A 22,046-nucleotide genomic window follows, 5' to 3' on the forward strand; every position below is an offset into this window, starting at 1 on the left:
GTGTGGTCTGTGGACACATGTTAGTGCATTGGCTGGGTTGGTCTCTGAAAGATACACAGTTCACAAAAAGGTAAAAGGTGTTGGTGATGATGAAGATCCTCAGAAAGTTGTCTACGTGTTTGCGTGCACTTCATGCGTCTTCAAACACAGCATGTCTGCAGAACCAGCCGAGTTTTTGTTATGCTTGTGTATACTCCAATCTATCCCTTACAAAAGTGGGCTGCAGTGCTTAAACTCAGAAAGGCAAAGCTGTTCATCCATTCACCAGGTTAGGCATCAGCCACCGTCCCAGAGATTAATGCATTCAGATTATTTTTGAAGGATTTTCCTTCCAAGAGGTTCAAAATCATCCACATCCTATTAATGCAGGTTAATTGGTCAGTCATAGAGTCATGGAGGGCCACACATAGTTAAAAGCTCTCTAATTTTTCACATGCAGAGAGATGAGAGACAAGAAAAAAAAAAGAAAAAGAAAAAAACACTTCAGAAGGGAAGGTGTCTGTATTGTACACCTATAATAAATTCAACTGAACCAGTCGAGATTGTATAAACTGTAATATGTTATATAAGTAACTGAATTGTTAAAGTAAATGCTGTCTGTGTCTTTTCTTTTTTACATTTTTTTTGTCACACCCCAAAAATAATTTACTCACCCTCATGTTGCTCATTTTATTATTAGTAGTATTTTATGTGTTATGCTTGCCATGCAAATTTAATGCCAGTGATACTAAATCTTGCATCATAACCAAGAGTGGCAATTTGAAATATGTGGATATACAAATGAGATTTGAGAGTTGAGAGGCAATTGTTTTTAGTTAACTTAAACTTTGTTTTGTTCCTTACACAAAGACATTGAATGGCTTCAGAAGTCTTCGAATATTATGTTGTGTAGACTAATATGTATTTAAGAATATACTTCAAAACATCTCAATGTGTGTTCTGCTGCAGAAAGAAAGAACATTTAGAACAACCTGAGGGTGAGTAAATGATGACAGAATTATAACTATTTTAACAAATTAATTTGTATTAATTTAGCAGATATGTGCTACAGATTTAGACACTTATTGACAAATTCCCTGTGGTTTATACAGCTTGTAATAACATGATTTAGGTAGGACATATTTTAGTGATAATGGCCTGTCATCTATTGGTGTGTGTATAGCAAATCCTTACTCTCAAAAATAAAATTACTTAGTTTGAATGAGAGGAATCTTCATTCATTTGATCTATTTTGTTGTATCTGTATAGATTTACAAGCTTTTACTGTTTAAATTAAAATAATTGGTATCTACATAACTTGATTGGGTTTGATAAAGAAATTATTTGAAGGAGAAAAAAAACAAACACATTTTTAATCCTTGCCAGATTTGTAACATATTTTTAGTTACAATGCTTTCTTTTAACTTTTTATTTCTAAATTATTTGAAATTATGGCTTGAGACTAGCTGAACACACAATTACTCATGATAAAAAAAAAAAAAAAAAAAAAAAAAAAAAACACATATATACCTGGTTGCATAATTACAATGTTGGAAGAAAGTCACCCACAAAGATGCTGAGTGTGGCCATGAAGCGATGTCTGCTGATGTACTAACAATAACATGCACTGATGTTTTTCACCTGAAAAGAAAAGAGTGTTTCCAGCAGCAGGATAACATCCTTTCCACAAGGTTAGCTGTCTTCTGATTTAAGTCTTGTTATCACTTTTCCATTTTTTCTTCCGTTTGATATGTTTATTTGTAGAAAAAAGAAGCTGTAGGTGCAATCCGAGGAAAATTATCTATCAAAGGATTCGGTTCTTAAGAACAGTGCCAGGGGAAAAAGGGGAATTATGGATTCGATTCTCGTTGCATCGTCTTCAGAGAGTTTGAGGTCTTGTGCTTTGTGGAAGGCCTTGTGCTGGGAGTCATCACGTCAACTGCCACTGTGATATCTGCAGTGAGAGAAAGTAAGGAAAATAGAAAGGAGGTAGAAGAAAGAAAGAGACATAGATGAGTAATTGGTTGTGTGCATGTGGGACACAGGAGACACTCTCTGAAGCCAGTGATGTAAAGTGAGTCATGGCTGTTTGGGAGGTTGTTTGTCCAGAAGAAACCAAAAAGTAGGGTGACCACCCTGCGAGTGTGAGTCGGCCATCATCCACACCTAGATTAGTAACGACAGCGGTCGCCGCTTGGGGTAACACCATTTTCAGATTCAATTAAATCCATGCCACTGGAGAATGCTCATCACCTCTAATGTCTACTACCTGAAGTTCTTCACAAACATCCCTCCAAAAAGAAACTAAAAAAACATTGAACCATTGTGAATGCCAAACCTACACATGCATTTTAATAGTATGGGAATATTGTTACAATATATTTTCTTCCACTTCTATTCTTTTTTATTTTATTTTTATTTTTTTACTTTTTTTATCAGCATTATTCCAAAAATGCAATGAACTTCTCACTTTGTCATTTTAGCAACTTTTATTTTTACAATTAAGACATCAGTTTTAGTCAGTTGGGATGCTTTTTTTTTCTTCTTAAATAAATAATACTGATAGACAGGGTTTAAAATTAAGACTAAGAATGAAATGCAAATGGCGTTTTTTGTTAAAAAAATAGTTAATCACCAGGAACCCAGCTGTTTGATACTTTTAAGTTGAGCTATTGAATGGCAGTGCCTTCGCTGATGCTTAAAGACATAAGTAAAAACAAACAAACAAACAAACCAGCAAGACATATTTACAGAATGTTTGTCAGTTCCCTTTTGAGTTAATCTATTGCTGTGTTTCAGCTGACGCTTTGGAGAACACCTTCCTGACTGCGTCTGAAGCACATGTAAAACTAGTCCAATCTTGATTGGTGCTGCGACACCTCGTGACCTGTGCTGGCGTAAGGCGGAAGCTATGAAGTGAAGCTGGCAACACAACGGCATCAGCTTTCTGTCTTCAGCAAGCGCTTTGTTACTGTCTGTCTTATTTGTTGTTGTCTGTCCTTGTTGAAAAATATAAAAAATAAATGGCGAATAACCAGCAGTTTAGATTCTGTGTGCATCCTTGCCCTCGTTACATCACGGGGGGGGGACACACAAGATCACACACATGACCAGCATCGGCCAATAGTGAGCCTACGAGGTGACGTACAACAAAGAAGCGCTGCGCTGTTACACTACGTGAATTCACTCAGGCCCACACAGAAGAAAATGAATAGTTGAATAAAGTCGTTATTTTTGTTTGTTTTTTTGCACACAAAAAGTATTTGCGTCGCTTGATAAACGTATGGTTGAGCCACTGTAGTCACTTGGACTATTTTAACGATGTCTTTACTAACTTTTCTGGGCTGGCAAGTTTCGATCCCATAGAAGCCTATGGAGGAGTGATCCAGCTCTCAGATTTAATAAAAAATATCTTAATTTGTGTTCCGAAGATGAACGAAAGTCTTACGGGGTTGGAACAACATGAGGGTGAGTAATTACTGACAGAATTTTCATTTTTGGGTGAACTAACCCTTTAACTCGCTAGAGTGTGGAACTGAGAAAAATGACTTTAAAGATTTGTAGTTGGCCCGCCAAATTAATTAAAGGTAGGACACTGGAAATCTGGCAATTAGATGTTTTAGTAATGAAAATTATCTACATAAAAAAAATCTCGAGCTCAAACTTGACTTTTGACCACTATTTTAAAGTTACTGTACTCTGCCTTTGTATTGTCAGCAAAAAGTGAGAACTCATGCCCAGGCAAAAGGCAGTAACTTCCACATTATCAATAGTTGGTTGCTGATCACCATTAACAAAATCAGTATAGTAACACCTGTATAAAATCTAGTGATCATGGCATTTATTTTGTATGATTTACAATTACTTATAGCCATCTACTTATTGCTATCCTGTGCTTTGGTTGCATTCTGATGGCATTATTAATACATTAGACATGACAAAATACCTCCATAGCGTTAAAGAGTATCTTCATTTGGTAGTGGCATAAGACTTGCTAAGCGCGTGTCCAAAATGATCACGATAAAACAGATCCTCGCGCACATTCGACAAGGGGACTGGTTTATAGAGGTGGATCTGAAAGACGCATATACTTTCACATTCAGATAGCCCTCATCACAGGCGCTTCCCAAGATTCGTGTTCAAAGTTGTCGCGCTCTACGTACGTTCACGAAAAACGCAGTGCTTTCCCCTTTTAGACTCAGTGGGGAGCGTATTCTGGACTACCTAGACGACTAATGCATTTATTGCACAACCTTCTGTGTTCTGCATCTTTTCAGTATGCAGTGGTTTCAGCAGTCTGCCCTATTATTGTGTTTGTGCACCTCGCTCGTCCCACGGATTTATTCCGGATGCTCTATAGGTATACCCGCTTGTAACAGCTGGTCTGATGTTGTATGCACCAGTACACTTGTTGCGTCATTAAGTTGTATGCACCAATATACACTTGTTGCTTCATTATTAACATTCCCTGTGATATGTTAGTCCAGCGTTGGCATGACCGTGTTTAGGCGTGGTGCTGAAAAGTGCCACTTAAGTTTTGGCACTCTGCCAGCTAGTTGCATGAGTGTTTCAACCAGGTCCGGTACCCGAACTGGGTGAGGCAGGGCTTTAGTTCTTTGTTGTATTCATCTGCTATGGCATGTGTAACATTTTTCTGTCAACTCTGCATATATCCTTTGCAATCAATACCAAACGTTTGTCAATGGAGCTGGTTCAGACCATACTAAATGTTCTGACCGCGTTTGTGCAGGACAAAGCTCTGAGGACATCAGAAGTTACAGGGACTGATGGCAGCTGTACAAAGTACACAGGCTACACCGTAATTAAAATTTTAATGGACAGTAAAACAAAGGCAGATAACCATACAACCTGATAGGTAGCATTATTTGATAGAACACCGGCACAGTAACGCGCGTCATATTGACGCGCGGCTAAACAAAGGCAGAGTACCGTAACTTAATTTGAGCATTCCAAAACAAAGCCAAAGAGCGGTAACTGGTGTTGGATGAAATTCTATTAAGCCTCTATGCGGGTAAATAAGGGGAATTTATGTCGGTTGATAGGTTAAAGAAGTATAGGAAAGTGTCAATGGTCCATTTCTGAGATAGGTGGCGGTAATGCACATATTTGTTTGCGATCCGCCGTAAAAAAAAAACAAGAAGAAGAAAGCGCCGGAAGCGCGCGCGCTCTCAGATCACTTGGATGTGGTTGTGTACAAGAGGTAAAAACGATATAAATACTGTTCGTTTTCTCACACAAACCGCTCGTTTCGTGTCTTAGGCCATCAATGTGTACTTACGATGGGGAATTGTTTAATTTGGACTTCTCTGTGCATGCTCTTTCAGATAGTGACCATAGACCTGCATTATATGACTGACAGACAAGAACGGTTTGACCTAAAAATATCAAAATTGAAACTACTGCGGAAACAAAGACACCTACATCTTGGATGCCCTTGAGGTAAGCTAAAACATACCAAAATTTTATTTCAAAGTGAACTATCCCTTTAAGATGTTCTGCCTTGGTTTCTCCTGGGCTTTTTGGAAGTTACTGTTAAGACAACCCATTTTTTTCTCGAAAAAACAACGGAATTGACTTGATACTTATAATGTATGGATGCAGCTCTGGCTCCTCCGAGACTTCAGGGCATCCGTATACTCAATTACATAGATGACTGGCTAATATTAGCCCAATCTCAAGAAATGACGGCTGACGTCGAGATGTCGTGCTCGACCACACCAAATGCTTGGGGTTGAGACTCAACAGCAAGAAGAGTATGCTTTCTCCAGTACAGAGAACAACTTTTGCTATCTTGCTAGAGAGGCCAATCTACTCTCGATACTATCTATGATACTATCATAGGCTATAGTATCTAGCAAACGTGTTAGGTGTCGCCCAGCCCGCAGCTGTACAGATATCTGTTAGCGAGGAGCCACGTGCCAGCACCCAGGAGGATGCAACGCCTCTCAAGGAGTGAGCATTCAACCTGAGCGGGCAGGGCATGCCTTGAGCTTGGTAAGCCAAGGCGATGGCATGCACTATCCAGTGGGCCATCTTCTGCTTGGAAACAACCTTTCCCTTCTGCTGGCCTCCGTAACAGATAAAGAGCTGGTCTGAGGTCCTGACGCTTTGAGTTCTGTCCACGTACATACAAAGCGCGAACGGGACAGAGCAAAGCCAGGGCTGGGTCTCAGTACGCCGGGGTCTCAGTATAACAGGGTTGTCACCCGGCCCGAACTCTAAGCACGATTCGTCGACCGAAAATACTTGCAGGTCCCCTACCCTCTTGCTCGAGGACAGTGCAATCAGCAGCAAAGTCTTCAAAGAGAGAAGCTTTAAGTCTGCTGACTGCAAAGGCTCAAAGGGAGCATCCTGAAGTGCTCAAAGCACCAGGGAAAGGTCCCAAGAGGGTATGGAGGGGGGTCGAGGAGGGTTTAACCGTCTCACGCCCCTAAGGGACCTGATGACCAGGTCGTGCTTTTCCACTAATTTGCCATCTATGTGGTTGTCATATGCTGAAATAGCGGCAGCATGGACTTTGAGGGTGGGGGGAGACAGCCTTCGCTCCAACCCTTGCTGCAAGAAGGAAAGCACGGACCCTATCGAACATCTTCGGGGGTCCTCCTGGCAAGAAGAACACCACTCATCTAACATTTACATTTACATTTACATTTAAGTATTTGGGAGACGCTTTTATCCAAAGCGACTTACATTGCATTTCAAGGTACACATTTACATTCTTATCAGTTCTTGCTTTCCCTGGGAATTGAACCCATGACCTTAGCATTACAAGCACCAATGCTCTACTGTTTGATCTACAGGAAAGTAAGTCACCTAGAACCTCCACGTCCCGTCCAGGGACCAGACATGGTGTTTCCAGAGGTCTGGATGCGGGTGCCATAGGGTGCCCCATCTCTGAGTCAGAAGATCCTTCCTCAGAGGAATGGTCCAGGGAGGGACTGTCACAAGGAGCATGAGTTCTGGGAACCAAGTCCGGGTGGGCCAATAGGGAGCCACCAGAAGGACCTGCTCCTCGTCCTCCCTGACTTTGCACAGGGACTGTAGGTTCACTGGGGGAAATGCATATTTGTGGAGGCCTCGGGGCCAGCTGTGTGCCAGTGTGTCCGTGCCAAGTGTTCCCTTGGTCAGGGAGTAAAACAGCTAGCAGTGTGAGGTCTCTGAGGAGGCAAACATGTCTACCTGAGCCTCCCCGAACTCCCTCCAGATCAGCTGAACCGCCTGGGGGTAAAGTCGCCATTCTCCCGGGAGCACAGCTCATGATAGCTCGTCGTCCACACGGTTGAGCACACCGGGGACATACATGGCTCGAAGCGACCTCAGATGCTTCTGACTCCAGAGGAGGAGATGGCGGGTGAGTTGCAACAGGTGACGGGAGCGTAGACCACCTTGTCGGTTGATGTACGCAACGGTCGCAGTGTTGTTCGTACGGACCAGCATGTAGGGGCCTCTCAGAGCGAGACGTACTGCTAGCAACTCGAGGCAGTTAATGTGCCAATGCAGTTGGGGGCCCGTCCACACCCCTGACACTGCATGCCCGTTGTACGTGACACCCCAGCCGGTGGCAGAGGCATCTGTGAATACCACAGCATGCCTGGACACCTGTTCCAATGGGACTTCTGCCCGCAGGAACGAGGGGTCTGACCACGGGCTGAAGGTCTGGGGGCCACCGGTGTGATTGTCACCCGGTGAGAGCCGTGATGCCACGCACATCTCGGGACTCGGCCGTGAAGCCAGTCTCATATGGAGCAGCCCGAGCAGGGTTACCACTGCTGCCACTGCCATATGCCCCAGGAGCCTCTGAAAGAATTTCAGTGGGACCGCCGTCCTGCCTTTGAATGTGTTCAAGCAGTACAGCACCGACTGAGCACGCTGTCTGTTCGACCGAATCCAACTCCATACCAAGAAAAGAGATCCTCTGCATGGAGTTTGCTCTTTTCCCAGTTGACCTGAAGACCCAACTGGCTGAGGTGCCTGAGCATGAGGTCCCTGTGTTCGCATAACTGATCTCGAGAGTGTGCTAGTATGAGCCAGTCGTCAAGATAGTTGAGGATGCGAACGCCCTGTTCTTTCATGGTAATAAGGGCCCTCTCCGTGACTTTCGTGAAGACACGGGGAGACAGGGAGAGCCCGAAGGGCAGGACCTTGTACTGATATGCTCGAATGCATAGTGCAGAATCGGCCTGTGTCAAGGAAGAATCGAGATATGAAAGTACGCGTCCTTCAGGTCGATCGCTGCAAACCAATCTTGTTGACGGATGCATTCGAAAATGCGTTTCTGCGTGAGCATTTTGAACGGTAGCTTGTGGAGGCTCCCATTCAAAACTCGCAGGTCCAAGATCGGTCGGAACCCACCTCCTTTCTTGGGTACAATGAAATAGGGACTGTAATGCCCTGACCCCACAACGGCTGGAGGGACCGGCTCTATCGCGTCCTTTGCTAGAAGGACTGCGATCTCCGCCCGCAAGCCAAAGATGGAAGAACCTGCTCTTTTATTGAGAATTTTGGTACCGCTGGTTTTGAGGCCAGCGGCGGAACACAAATAAAAGGAAACTGAAGATTTTCCACCCGGCCCTTTTCCGGGGAAGGAAGCGGTGCAGTCATCGTCTCCCGAAGAGCAGTCCTGTCCATCTCTGGGTCGCCCGTCCTAGGGCCGCTTGTTCTTGGCTTTGGTTCTTGGCGGGGGCACCTCAGAGAACTGCTAGACGAAGTTCTCGACTGCGTCGCCGAAGAGGCCGGTCTGGGACACGGGGGAGTTAAGGAACCGGAGCTTGTCGGTCTCCCTCATGTCGGCCAGACACAGCCAGAGATGGCGTTCCTGGACCACCAGTGTGGACATCGCACGACCCCCTGACCAAGCGGTGACCTTCGTCACACGAAGCGCAAGGTCCGTTGCGGCACGAAGTTCCTGGAGAACTTGTGGGTCATGACCACCCTCATGTTGTGCTGTGCTGGCTGCGGAGCGTGAGAGGGATGAGGGTTCCTAGGAGGTTGGTTCCCCGAAGGAAGTGTGCTCACCGTGATCCTCAGGTCTCCCAGGTCAGAGCCCGAAGCAACCCTCTGAGGGGACATCGCCCCTTAGCAGCAACAAGAGTCTCGACCGCAGCTCCGAGATGGTCATCTTCCCACAATGGGTACATGACATCCACGAAGGCTACCTCAGCATGTTCGAGGCCCAGATACACGAGGCAGCGATCGTGACCATCCCGCGATCCCAGGTAACGACCGCATCCAGGAACACACGGATAGAACGTCATATTTTTTTTATTTTTTTTAAAGACGCGCTCTATCTGTGTAAGCTCTTATAGGGACTGCTCTCACTGGTGCTGAGGCACGCATGGGAATGGTCACTGCGAACACAGACAGGAATGTGCACCTGTCTCTGCGCTGTTTATCTCTCGCTGGTCTTACCAGCCGTGAAAACGGCTGTTGAGCGCTCTCACTGCACACCTTACCAACTGTGACAACAGCTTTTTGTTTGCCAAAAGTCAAAAGAAAAAAGAGAGAGAAAGAGAGAGAAGACCGCTCGCGCTGATGTGCCGTCACGCCCGCACCAAAGTGGAGAGGTTTGAGAAAAAAGCTGGCTCGAAGCTTCACAATCTCCTGGAAGTTTGTAGAGAGCATTGAAGTGCTTGGCTCCGAAGCAAAAATCTGAAATGCAATTGCACCTTCTGCTCATTATATACCCGAGCTGCGAGGCTGAACAGCTGATGTAAATGATTGCATGCCAATGTGTATTGGCTCGTTTTAGTTTCACTCGAAGTAGATTGGCCTCTCTAGCGAGATTCCTATCAGTCGGTCACGACGTACGTAGAAGTGACCGACCAATAAGGGAACCATGGTTCCCTGAGAGGGGAACGAGATGCTGCGTCCTCTTGCCATACTTCCTGCATGCCTCGGTTTGCTTCAAAAGTTGATGCTGTTGTGTTGCCTGGCTTCCCTTTATAGCTTCCGCCTTATGCTGGCACACATCATGAGGTGACGCAGCACCAATCAAGATTGGACTAGTTTCACACGTGCTTCAGACACAGTCATGCTGAAGGCATTGCCCAAAGCGTCATCTGGAACACAGCGTCTCATTTCCCTCTCAGGGAACCGTGGTTACATATACGTAACCTGGGACGTTTTCTCAATTCATTCCTCTATTGGCTGATCCAGACTAAACTGAATGCAGCTTAATTGAACAAAATGTATACGATTTTGTTCAGATAGTCTATCTTACCTTTAGGCATTTAGAAAAATGTACTAAAACATGTATTTATGAAAACATGTATTTATGTATTTAACAGAGTGCTTGTTTTGAAGCATCATGGTCATTCTGAACAGGATTACAGTCTAAACAGTGTATGCTTTAAATTCAGTCATGTTGTATCAAAAAGGCAGGGCTGGGCTTGATGAAGGCTACAGCTGGATGATTCATGCTTCCCCACACTTTCCTGCATGTGGGTGGGCCATTAGGCAAAAACTATTATGTCTGCTTGGCATGTATGTACAGTAACTGCTACTTTAAGAAAACAAGCATTCAGCATACAAAAAAGTCCCATACGAATCAATCAATGCAGGAGGGTATGGATACACACACACACACACACACACACACACACACACACACACACACACACACAACGGTTTGTTAATATCCCCTGTCTCGTTTAAACAGCCCCACAGTATAATAATCACTGTCTGCCATATGCGTCTAATACATCAGCGACCACTGAGAACCGTGTGCTACTGCTGCCTGTCTCTCTCTCTGAATGTGGGTGTGTATGCCAAGCAACACAATCAAAATGTCTTTTACAGTCATTTTGGTGATGTGTGTGGTATATCTTAAGACCCAATAAAATGACAATAATGTGGAGTGCCTGCAAATCTGCAAAACAAAAATACCTTAAAATATGTGACCAAAGTGTCAAGATACCCAAATGTTACTGTCATGGAAACTTTCTCTGGCACACTATAAATCCAGCTATATATAGATAACAAATCTATTATTTTACAAATGGAAAAAAAGTGAAGAATGTTTTACCTGTATGATTTTTTTTAGTCTAAAGCTCATGTAACTTGCTAATATGTGACATGGGGTATCCCAGAAAGCAGGTTATGCGACTTACCTGGGGCCTCATTTATTACCGTTGCATACACACAAAACAGGAGGCATACGCCACTTCCGACGCATAAGTTGTGATTTATAAAAACAAACTTGACGGGACAATTTGCACACCTGCAATTTGCGCACTCTGACCCATGCGTATGCACATTTGGGAGACTGAGCAGTTTGGCGACACAAATGGTGAGCTGAGGAAACTGACGGCAGATGAAGGAAAACCACATCTTCATTATGATTCCTAATCATAAATACAGTGCATGATCACAATAACAGTTTAAATAAATAAAATAATGATTTAAACTATGTTTTACATCTGATATACAAATTAGATTAGATTAAATATGCCATTCTCATTAATGGAGTTAAGCCCTTAAATTATATGAAATCATTATCAAGAAGTTAAAATATATATATTCTATTAAATATAAATATTTTTAGTGGATGCAATGCTTTTTAACACTTTTCCTGTGGCATAGTGTTTTAATGTTTTAACTACAGTGATAATTGCTTAGCGCATGATAATAGCAGAACTCATGGTCTGAGAAAATATTTTTGCACAAATAATGATAAATAATGCACAATAAGGCCTATCTGTTTCCATAAAACATATAAAGCAATTAAAGGAGCTGTATGTAAGATTGTGGCCAAAACTGGTACTGCAATCACTTTCAAATTACTGTAGAGCAGTGTATCTGCTCCCCCTCCCCCCTGACTCGAGGTTGCCAGATATGCTGCAGGATCCAGCAGGAACATAGGCTGCTACAAGGAGCTGCGGCTGTGGTAAGAGCAGCAGAGCTGGCAACCCGGATGCCGAAACACTTCTGACTTCGTGATTGGTAGATAGGTGGAGGGTGGGGCTTCAGGCCAAAACACAAGATGACAACATCAACATCAGTTGAGGGCTGCAAGTTCACTTTTTAAATGACAATATCCTGGCCGTACTACTGTTGTCAGCGATATAAGTATTTGAAATGAACATGATTTCTTAATGTCTAGTGACATATCAGGGCCATTTTATGATTAATTGAAATACATTTCTTACATACAGCTCCTTTAAATATACTATTTTGGCCAGTGGAAAATATTGAGAATTTTTTTTTTCTGAAATTTATTTTATACTATTTATTTTATTTATTCAAAAACAAGGCAAGGATAGGCTACTAAATGATTTTTAGCAATGTAATGTGATGGCACATCTGTATCTAATATTTCCCTAATGTCTTGTACCGTTAAACATGGTATCACGTGAATGGGAATATGCATGGAAATGATATGCAGATGATGTAATGCATAGTAAAACAAGGCGTTGTAAGCTCCATATATGGTTATTTTGGGGAGGAGATGGGGTGGAGAGGCATGTACGCACAATCTTCTGCTAACTGGGTTTTATAAAGGGAATTTTATATATACACTACTGTTCAAAAGTTTTAGATCAGTAAGATTTTTTAATGTTTTTAAAGAAGTCTCTTCTGCTCGAATGGCTGCATTTATTTGATCCAAAATACAGTAAAAACAGTAATATTGTGATTTTTTTTTTACTATTTAAAATAACTGTTTTATATTTTAAAATGCAATTTATTCCTGTGTTTTCAGCATCATTACTCCAGTCTTGTGTCACATGATCCTTCAGAAATCATTATAATATGCTGATTTTCTGCTCAAGAAACATTTATTATTATTGTTATCAATGTTGAAAACAGTTGTGTACAGACTATAAAGCACTATTAGAACATAAAACAGTGCTTATTTTATTCTCTATCTTTAATTTATTGAATTTATTGTATCATCATCTTACACATTGTTGCTCTGCACTCAAAAGTTTTCTATATAATGTATTTCTATACTAAGATGTATTGATACATCTTACCTTAGAAGAAATGTGGAAGCAAAAAGACTAAACATGAAACGAACTTATACAGCCATATTATGTTTGCAAGCACATACTGTTTTTTATTTTTAATTTTTTAATTTTTATAATTAGCATCAAACAAACTATATAATTATTGTAGTAATAAGTAATAAAAAAGTATTAAAGATAAGATGAGTAAGCAACGTTTAGGTTAGTCAACCCGATAGTTCAGTGTATATGTGACGGTAAGTTAACCTTTCTTTCTGAAAAATAAACTTTTACAGCCATGTTTGCAAGCACATACTGTTAGGTCTACGTTTAATCAGTCTTTATTTTTATTACATAATTAGCATTAAACAAACAATATAGGTTAGTTCTTGTTCACAGATAAGTGAATTATTGCACAGAAAAATTATTGCACAACCACCAAATAGGTGGCGATATGCACTAAGTATGTAAATAGCCATTAAACGAAGAAGAAAGAAGTAGTATGGCGCGCTTCTTCTTTGTGTCCGTTTCCATGGTGACTTGTCGATTCGTCGCTCTGTTGAGAATGTCTTGTGTATTAAGCGTGAACATACTCTGGGTTGGCTGAACTTACAGTTTGACACATTTTTGGAACCAGCATACTTTTGAGTAAGCAAGGTTTGGGCTAATCAACCAAGAGTTAAGTGTATGTTTGACGGTAAGATAAAGTCTCGGTTGCGTATGCAACACTCATTCCCTGAAGGAGGGAACGGAGATGTAGTCGACGTCGACTGAATGGGATCACGCTTAGGGAGCCTGTCATCTTCGAGTACTATTGAAACGAGCCAATGTAATTGCCGTGAGTGATTCGCATCACACACTCTGCCCCGTGGTGCGGCATAAATACGGAAGTGGATGCACGCACTAGTTGCTTTTTTCGCTGAGGAGCCGAGCGTAACTCGGAGTCAGCGGTGGTCCAGCAGTAGTGGCGAAGGGACTATGTCTCTGTTCCCTCCTTCAGGGAATGAGAGTTGCATACGCAATAGAGACGTTCCCTTTCAGTCGTTCACGTTCGACACAGTCGACGCCGACTGAATGGGATCCCCTATTGAAAACGCCACTAGAGCTGCCACCTTCCAGTGCCTAGACAAAAGCCTCCTGACCCCCCACAATTTGAGGCGGAGAAAGGACAGGGCTTAGGCCAGGGAAGAGACTGCTGTTCCACAGGACCACTGGGAAAGCGTGCCCTATCAATGGAAGGAAGGGACGCTGTGGAAGCTACAACTTGCCCAAGGGGAGGTAACGTGGAGAATACACATATGGACTGGGCAGATGACCGGGCAGTACAGCATATGGACCAGTAGTGACATCAGGGAAGACACGGGCTCGCCGCAGGGAGCCATACCGTGGAAGAATACACATATGGGATCGCCGTAGGGATCACAACATATGGACCCAGCCTAACACAGGTTCCACCAGTGCATACGAGTGATAGGCCTGGCTTCGGACGTTCCGCCACGTCCGTTGTCGAAGGGTATGGAGGAACTCGATAGGGTTCGGCTACTAAGGGGAACTCTACTGGAGCAAGAATTGCGCACTTATCCAGTCCATAGGAGGGGAATGGCACAGCAAGCCGACACTTCAAACCAAACTTAGTGAAACTGGCTTCATGTGAAGGGAGCCCACGGAAAGTAGCGGTTCAACTCATAGGCTAGTTCTCTAGCAAACGTGATAAGTGTCACCCAGCCCCCAACCTTTTTAACCCTCTGGGGTCGACAAATGCGCCCGCGCGTTTTGCTGGATTTTCTTCACATAGTAGCAAACTTAAATTTCTCCGTCATTTATGGTCATACAGAAAAAAGAAATATGAAAAAAGAATCTGTGATATTTCTACTTTTGTATGTGGCCACTTACAATCAAATCAAAACATTGTGCTTTTGTAAAATAAATAAAATAAACAGTGTGTGCTTTCTGCCTCCTCGTCGCGGTGAACTTTTTTTTCTTGAGCACGTCTATAAACTGAAACAAAACTCAGTGAATACTTGTCACACATTTATGAGCCATATACCTTTATAAACATTTAAGTGTGTACTTTTAAATGATCGGATTCAAACTGAAAACAAACTCTGTTTAAGTAATTTGTATAAAACCAACAAGATGTCCAGCTTCTCACGCGCTTGCTAATTATTTTTAATTTGACCACGCCCACGCGCGCAAAAGAGATTCACATGCAAATCTCCACATGGAACGCGATCGCGCTCATTAGCCTACCTCAAAAAACAAAACACCACACTTCATCAGTCTCTGCTTTTCGTCGAGTTTGAAAGACGTGCCGTGAGCTTACATTTGATTTACCTCAGAAGAAGAAAAACGCGATTTGAAGACAAGAAAGATGTAAGGTAAGAAATTCTTAATTATTAGTTCATGTTATTATTGAATAAACTTCACATTGTAGTTGAACTGTTGCTAGATATATGGTGAATATTATAATATTTGGACCCGTGTTTACTATTACTGTGTTTGTGGATATCTGCTCAAACGTAGATATGTATAATATGGTAACCATAATGTTTCATATTTTGGAGCGAGCTCTGGTTTTGAATGTATCGCGATCGCGTTTGAAAAGCAAAACGCACCAAACAAAGGCTTCATGTTTTTACTATTATCTCATTTCATATCATCATAACGAATGGAAACATTTGAAGTAACATATGATAATCAATATATTTTTCTCTAGCGTAGTTGTTACTGAAATCTTTTGGAAGATTTATATGCTGCTATAGGTTATTGTTATTATTATTTTATGCAGCACTGTGCATAGCCTATGCTTACAAGGCACAACAAACCTGGTGTTCATTATATTATATATTGTTGGAAACATTTGTGTGTGTGTGTATTCTGTGAATTTTAAAAAGCAATTTTAACCAGAAAACCAGAAAAGTTTCTCTTGATATCAGTATGTTCACTTTTTTTTTTTCTTTCAGGGACCAGATGCCACTGAGTCTCTGTATATGAACATGGTAAAGTGAAAATCAAACACCTTGGAAATGAAAGGTATGTACAATGTTTTTAGGAATGGCACAAAGGTCTCTGTCTTTGGATGATTGTTTTCGTTAGTGTGCTTTTTTGTCATTTGTTGTGTATATTTGGATTATGGTGTGTTGTAAATAAATCCAAACAATCAAAAAGCCACTCTTTTTTAAATATCCTCATTCTTTGTGCAAGGTTGCTCAGAATGACAGGGCCTGATAGCTCCTAAAATAGGGCCATTAGGGAGTGTCTTTGTCTTTCTCAGGTGTGAAAAGCTTACATATTAATGAGGTGATCCGCCCCTCCCGCATAAAGCTTTCTCACACAAAACACATCTTACAGTCTTTAAATCAATATATTGTCTTCTCTGAATGAGCAGTCAGGATGATTTTCACATAGTTTTGGAGCAAATATTCTAGGCTACGTGATACAATTTTCAAAAGTCTTGTGAAGAAATAATCAGTATGGGTTTCATGACCTTATTTTAGTGACAATTTTTTTTTGTATTTTCACAAACCACGCATAAATGTCATTATCTCAAAACTACAAACTTTTACATACATGCTGCTGATATATTATTGTAGCAGAGTTTGTGCTGAATACAGTGTAATCAGACTTTAGCCATGAAAATGTCACAAGTAACAGAAATAAGCACAAATGTCAGAGCATGTCAGAACACCTCCAGGCCCAGAAAACAGCTCAGACCGGCGCGATAGTCTAGCTTTTTTTCTTATCAGTGCAAAAGAGACTCAAATAACTCCGTCGATTTTTGTCATACAGGCAAGTGTTATACATCATTCAAAACTGTTAAATGTCTTCTTTTATTTGAATACACTAATAATAAAAACAAAATGTTGTGTTTTTCGTAAAGTAAAGAAAATAAACATGATGCGCATTCTCCCATCTCTCTCAATGTGAAGTTCATTCTGAAACGTGACATAAAATGATCTGTAACTCAGCGAATGCTTGTCACTGTGACATGAAACATGTCTTTACAAAGCTTGAAGTCTCCATTTTTAAATGATGTAAATCATATCAAAAAGAAATATTCTCTGTTTAAGTAATCCGTATGAAAGCAACGACATGTACAGTTTCTCCAGTCCGAGCTCATTAACTCTAATGTGACCACGCCCATGCGTGTATGAGTGATTGACATGCAAATAGTCCATGCAGGCCTGTAAACACCCTCATTACCTCAAAACAACGAATCAGATACTACAGTAACGTACTTCTCTGCTTTTCGTCGAGACTGTGTTTGTGCTGTAGTGTTTACCTTGGATTTACCTCAGAAGAATAAGAAGAACACGATTTGAAGATGAGAAGATTTTTAAGGTAAGACATTTCCACTCCTAATAGTAAGCATGTTATTGTTGTATAAACTTTATATTGTAGCTACTGGTGCCAGACTAAAATGTACGTTATGAAATGAGATTGGAGTAAAAACATGAAGCCTATGTCATACATGTATATGTAGGCTATCTATATAGACAGAAACATGTTGAAATGTGAACTAGAGGCAACCTTTCAATGCTAAATGTATACATGTACGACACAAGGACGTTTTTCTATAATAAAACACAGCATGATAAAAGTAGGCTAGTATGAGTGTTTACTCTAATATGGTGATTATTATAATGTTTAGACCCGTGTTTACTGTTAAATACTTTGTTTGTGGATATCTGCTCAAGATGGTAACAATAATGTTTCAGTTTGGAGCGGCTTGATCGCTTCAGTAAATGTTCTCTGCATGCGCTGTGAGTTTGAGTCAGTCGCGCTGTGCATTAGGCTTCATGTTTTTACTCCAATCTCATTTTATAACGTCATAGCGAATGGAAACATTTGAAGTAACATATGATATTTTTCTCTAGTGTAGTAGTGTTACTGATATGTTCCTTTTTAACGATTTATGGTGTTCAAACCTGGTGTTCATTATATATACATACATATATATATATATATATATATATATATATATATATATATATATATATGTGTGTGTGTGTGTGTGTGTGTGTGTATTTTGTACATTTTAAATCGCAATTTTAACCAGAATTATCTAAAATGTATTCCCAAAATCGTGCAGCTCTATAGTTTCTCTTGATATCAGCATGTTCACAGGTGTTTATTTTTATTTTTTTATACAGGGACCAGATGCCCCACCGATGAGTCCTGCTGATTTCAACATTCACATGAGTACATGAACATGGTAAATGAAAAATCAAACACCTTGGAAATGACAGGTATGTACTATGTTTCATGAATGGCACAAAGGTGTGTAACTGTTCAAGTCTCTGTTTTAGATCAGTGTGTACAATAATGTGCTTTTGTCCTTTGTTGTGTATCTTTGTGTGGCAGGATGGGCTGTTGCCCCTCCTAGTTTTGTAATTTGAGGTTTGGCCAATGGACTGGGACCATGGGTGTATAAGAGCACGGGCTGCCAGTCGCAGGTGTGTGTCATTTTCCGTTCCCGTGACGTCATGGTGCGCCTTGCTGCTGGTGTTTTGGGCCGGAGTGTTGACGTGTATTGTCAATCATAGAGACCACTGAAGCTCCTGAGCCACTGACTGTGCTGGTTACTGGCATGTTGCGGGTTGGAGAAATGAATGTGGATATTTGAGACGGTAAGGAAAGCATGTATGTACGGCGACGTTTGTGCAATGAGGTTTCTATGGGTTGCTTCAACTGAGCGGGTACTAATTTGTATGCTTTACATAGTCCAAAGTCTATCCGCACTCTCCGCCGACAATGTTTATCATGGATATCTGGCTCCATGCATCGCTAGAATTCGGGATATTAATCCCGGTGCAACATGTTCTATCGTGAGTATACTTGCTCGAGCCTGAAGTCAGGGGAGAACGAATGGCAGTGTAACATTTTCTGTTTGTTTTTAGGCGTTTGAGAAGGACAATGGCGGCATTCTGATCATGTGCTATGCTCCGTGCCTCATCATAAAGTTGCTGTTCGCTCCGATGCTCTGTGCCTCCTCATAAAGTTGCTGTTCTGTTTCCATTGGACTTTCCATGTTTAGCACGGGGCTGATATGCTTCCAATGAGCTTTTCATGTTTTTAAGTGAACTTTCTGTGCTTCCTAAGCTCTGTTGTGGAAGTGTGTCTCAATGATATGCTTTAAGTTTATTTTGTTTTTCTTTTCTGGTTTATTTCTTTAATTGGTTTCAAATGGTTTGGTATTTCTGAATTTGTATTTTGTTTAAATTCATTTATTGTGATTATTGGATTTTGATCTAATTTAACCATTATTACGGTTGAGCTATACTGCCAAATTTATTAAATTATTTGTTTATAGTGGTTCTTTAATTGGAGTTTGTTTATGCTTTGGTTTTCTTGTCAAATGTGATTTTGATTGTGTAGACTCGGGTGGGACCGAATAGTTGGTTCCTGCCTGGAACTACAGTTAATTTAGATTTTGTATTGTCAAATTAGTGTTTTACTTTTGCATATCTCTACTTTATCTAAATGTCCATTTCTCTCTTGTTGTTGGCAGGATCTGGGCACCCGGGGGCAGACGAGTGATCTTCTTTGGGTGGTGGCATCCTTCACTGTGTGTCGTGCTCTTCACTGACATTAGTCGGTATGTGTGCTTGTGTGTGTGCACTGTGATTTGAGTGATTTTCATTGATGATCTTCTATCTGCGACTGCCCCTGTTGGTAAGCCCCCGATCCTTTGCCAGAAATAATTGAACTTCCCAAATGAGATGAATGTGGCTGTCTGTCAATTCCTCTTTTAAATTGTCTATGCCTTTTTAACTGTCAATAAAATAGTTTTGTATGATTACGTTTGTCTCTGACTCAACTGGTGATTAGAACCCGTGCGTGCCTTTAGAGGGCGCTTTAAATTCCTTGGGTGAAATTCCCAAGGTGGCGTAGTCGGAAAGTGATATCAACTTGAGTTTGCTGAGCACATGTATAATTAGTGCCCCACCTCACCCTATAGTTCCCGCTCTGCCACATTTGGATTATGTTATGTTGTAAATAAATCCAAACAACTCCAAAAAGCCATTATTTTTTTAAATCTCCTCATTCTTTGTGCAAGGTTGCTCAGAATGATAGGGTCTGATAGCACCTGATAGGGCGATTATGGGTGGGTCTTTGTCTTTCACATTTCACATTAATATTCATGATGTGTTCACGCCTCCTCACATAAAGCTTTCTTACACAAAACATCTCTTACAAATTTAAAATCGATATATTGTTTATCTGAATGAGTTGTCAGGATGATTTTCACATAGTTTTGGAGCAAATATTCTAGGCTACGTGATACAATTTTCAAAAGTCTTGTGAAGAAATAATCAGTATGGGTTTCATGACCTTATTTCAGTGACAATTATTTTTTTTATTTTTTTTCACAAACCACGCACAAACGTCATTATCTCAAAACTACAAACTCTTACATACATGCTGCTGATATATTATTGTAGCAGAGTTTGTGCTGAATACAGTGTAATCAGACTTTAGACATGAAAATATCACAAGTAACAGAAATAAGCACACATGTCAGAGCATGTCAGAACACCTCCAGGGCCCAGAAAACACCTCAGACCCCAGAGGGTTAAGCCCAGACATGTGATGCAACTCTCGTGACCGTCAGAGGGGGGCAGAGCCCTACCGCACCCAGAAACGCACGGATGGAATGGCATCTTGAAAAAGATGCAAACGCACCCGTGTTGCTCTTTTAGAAAATGGGACCCGTCACCAGTGCCGGAGCACACAGGGAATTACCACGGTAACACTTATTTCAGCGAACTGAAACAGTGAAGCAATCACTTTTCCGCCCCCCACCAGCCATCAACACACACACAACAAATAGAAATTAGTTTGCTGTTAAAACAGCAGTTGAGAGCTCAAAGCTTGCGATCACCGCTGCACTGCGCTGTAGAAACCACCAGCACCGGAAGAGTCTTAATAGAAGAACACCGACACACTCGCTCGTTGAATACAACAATACTCTTCAGAGACATCAAAGACGATCGGCTCCGAAGCAAATAGCAACTAGTGCGTGCATCCACTTCCATGTTTATGCCGTGCCGGGGGCGGAGTGTGTAATGCGAATCACGCACGCCAATTACATTGGCTCGTTTCAATTGTACTCGATGATTACAGGCTTCCTAAGCCCATTCAGTCGATGTCGACTATGTCAAACGTGAACGACTGAAAGGGAACCTTGCTTTCTGGAATACACCCCAGATGTGTCTCATTTGGTTCCTCTTTTACCGTTTATATATTCTCCCTGCTTAGTTTTGTTTCTTTTTTCTTTTTTTTTTTCTTATGTCTAACACTATGTTGGTTTGTGTGTTCCTAATGCTTCAGAGCTTCTACCCCTACATGTATTAGTTTTTTCTTTGATCTTGTAAATAAATACTTTTTCTGCAAATAGATCATTCCGGGTTACTTGACTGAAAAAGCGGAATTGGGAACGTCTTTAATCGTGACCTGCTGTGAATATAATAATAATAATAATAATAATAATAATAATAATAATAATAATAATAATAATAGATTTTATTTATAACACACTTTTCATTCCGAAGAATCTCAAAGTGCTACACAGGAAAACGACAGTAACTACAAAATAATAAAAACAATCAGCACATAAAAGCCTTTCTGAATAAAAAAGTCTTCAGTTCTGCTTTGAAAGTGTCCAGGCTCTGTACTGCTCTCAGCTCACTCGGGAGGTGGTTCCAAAGCCGCGGTGCAGCAGAACAAGAAAGCTCAGTCCCCCATGGTACGAAGCCTGGTGGTGGGGACCTGAAGAAGCAAGTGGCCTGATGATCTGAGGGTGCGGGGGGAGGATTTCAAAGTGATGAGTTCTTGTAGATCTGGTGGTGCATGTCCGGTGATACATTTTTGTGTGAGCAGGAGGATTTTGTAGTCAATCCGGAATGAAACAGGAAGCCAGTGCAGTGAGTGTAGAATGGGAGTTATGTGATCATATTTTCGGACTCTCATAAGGACTCTGGCAGCGCTATTCTGGATGTATTGTAGCTTCTGGATATTTCTGCCAGAAATCCCAATGAAGAGTCCGTTGCAGTAGTCCAGCCTGGTGGAAATAAAGGCATGAACAAGTTTCTCTGCATCTGG

At 41.4% G+C, this 22,046-nt stretch overlaps 1 protein-coding gene across 1 annotated transcript in view; it reads right to left on the minus strand.

Moving 5' to 3' along the window:
* Positions 1 to 1,516: 1,516 nt before the first annotated feature.
* mafa (MAF bZIP transcription factor a) overlaps positions 1,517 to 22,046 on the minus strand; it is a 161,671-nt gene continuing 141,141 nt past the window's right edge. The window contains exon 3 of the mRNA XM_079874242.1: positions 1,517 to 1,933. The gene's annotated coding sequence lies outside the window, so the exon portion shown is untranslated. The remainder of the gene's footprint in view (positions 1,934 to 22,046) is intronic.

Source organism: Squalius cephalus, assembly GCF_949319135.1.
Source record: "Squalius cephalus genome assembly, chromosome: 6".
In the NCBI taxonomy this organism is placed as follows: Eukaryota; Metazoa; Chordata; class Actinopteri; order Cypriniformes; family Leuciscidae; genus Squalius; species Squalius cephalus.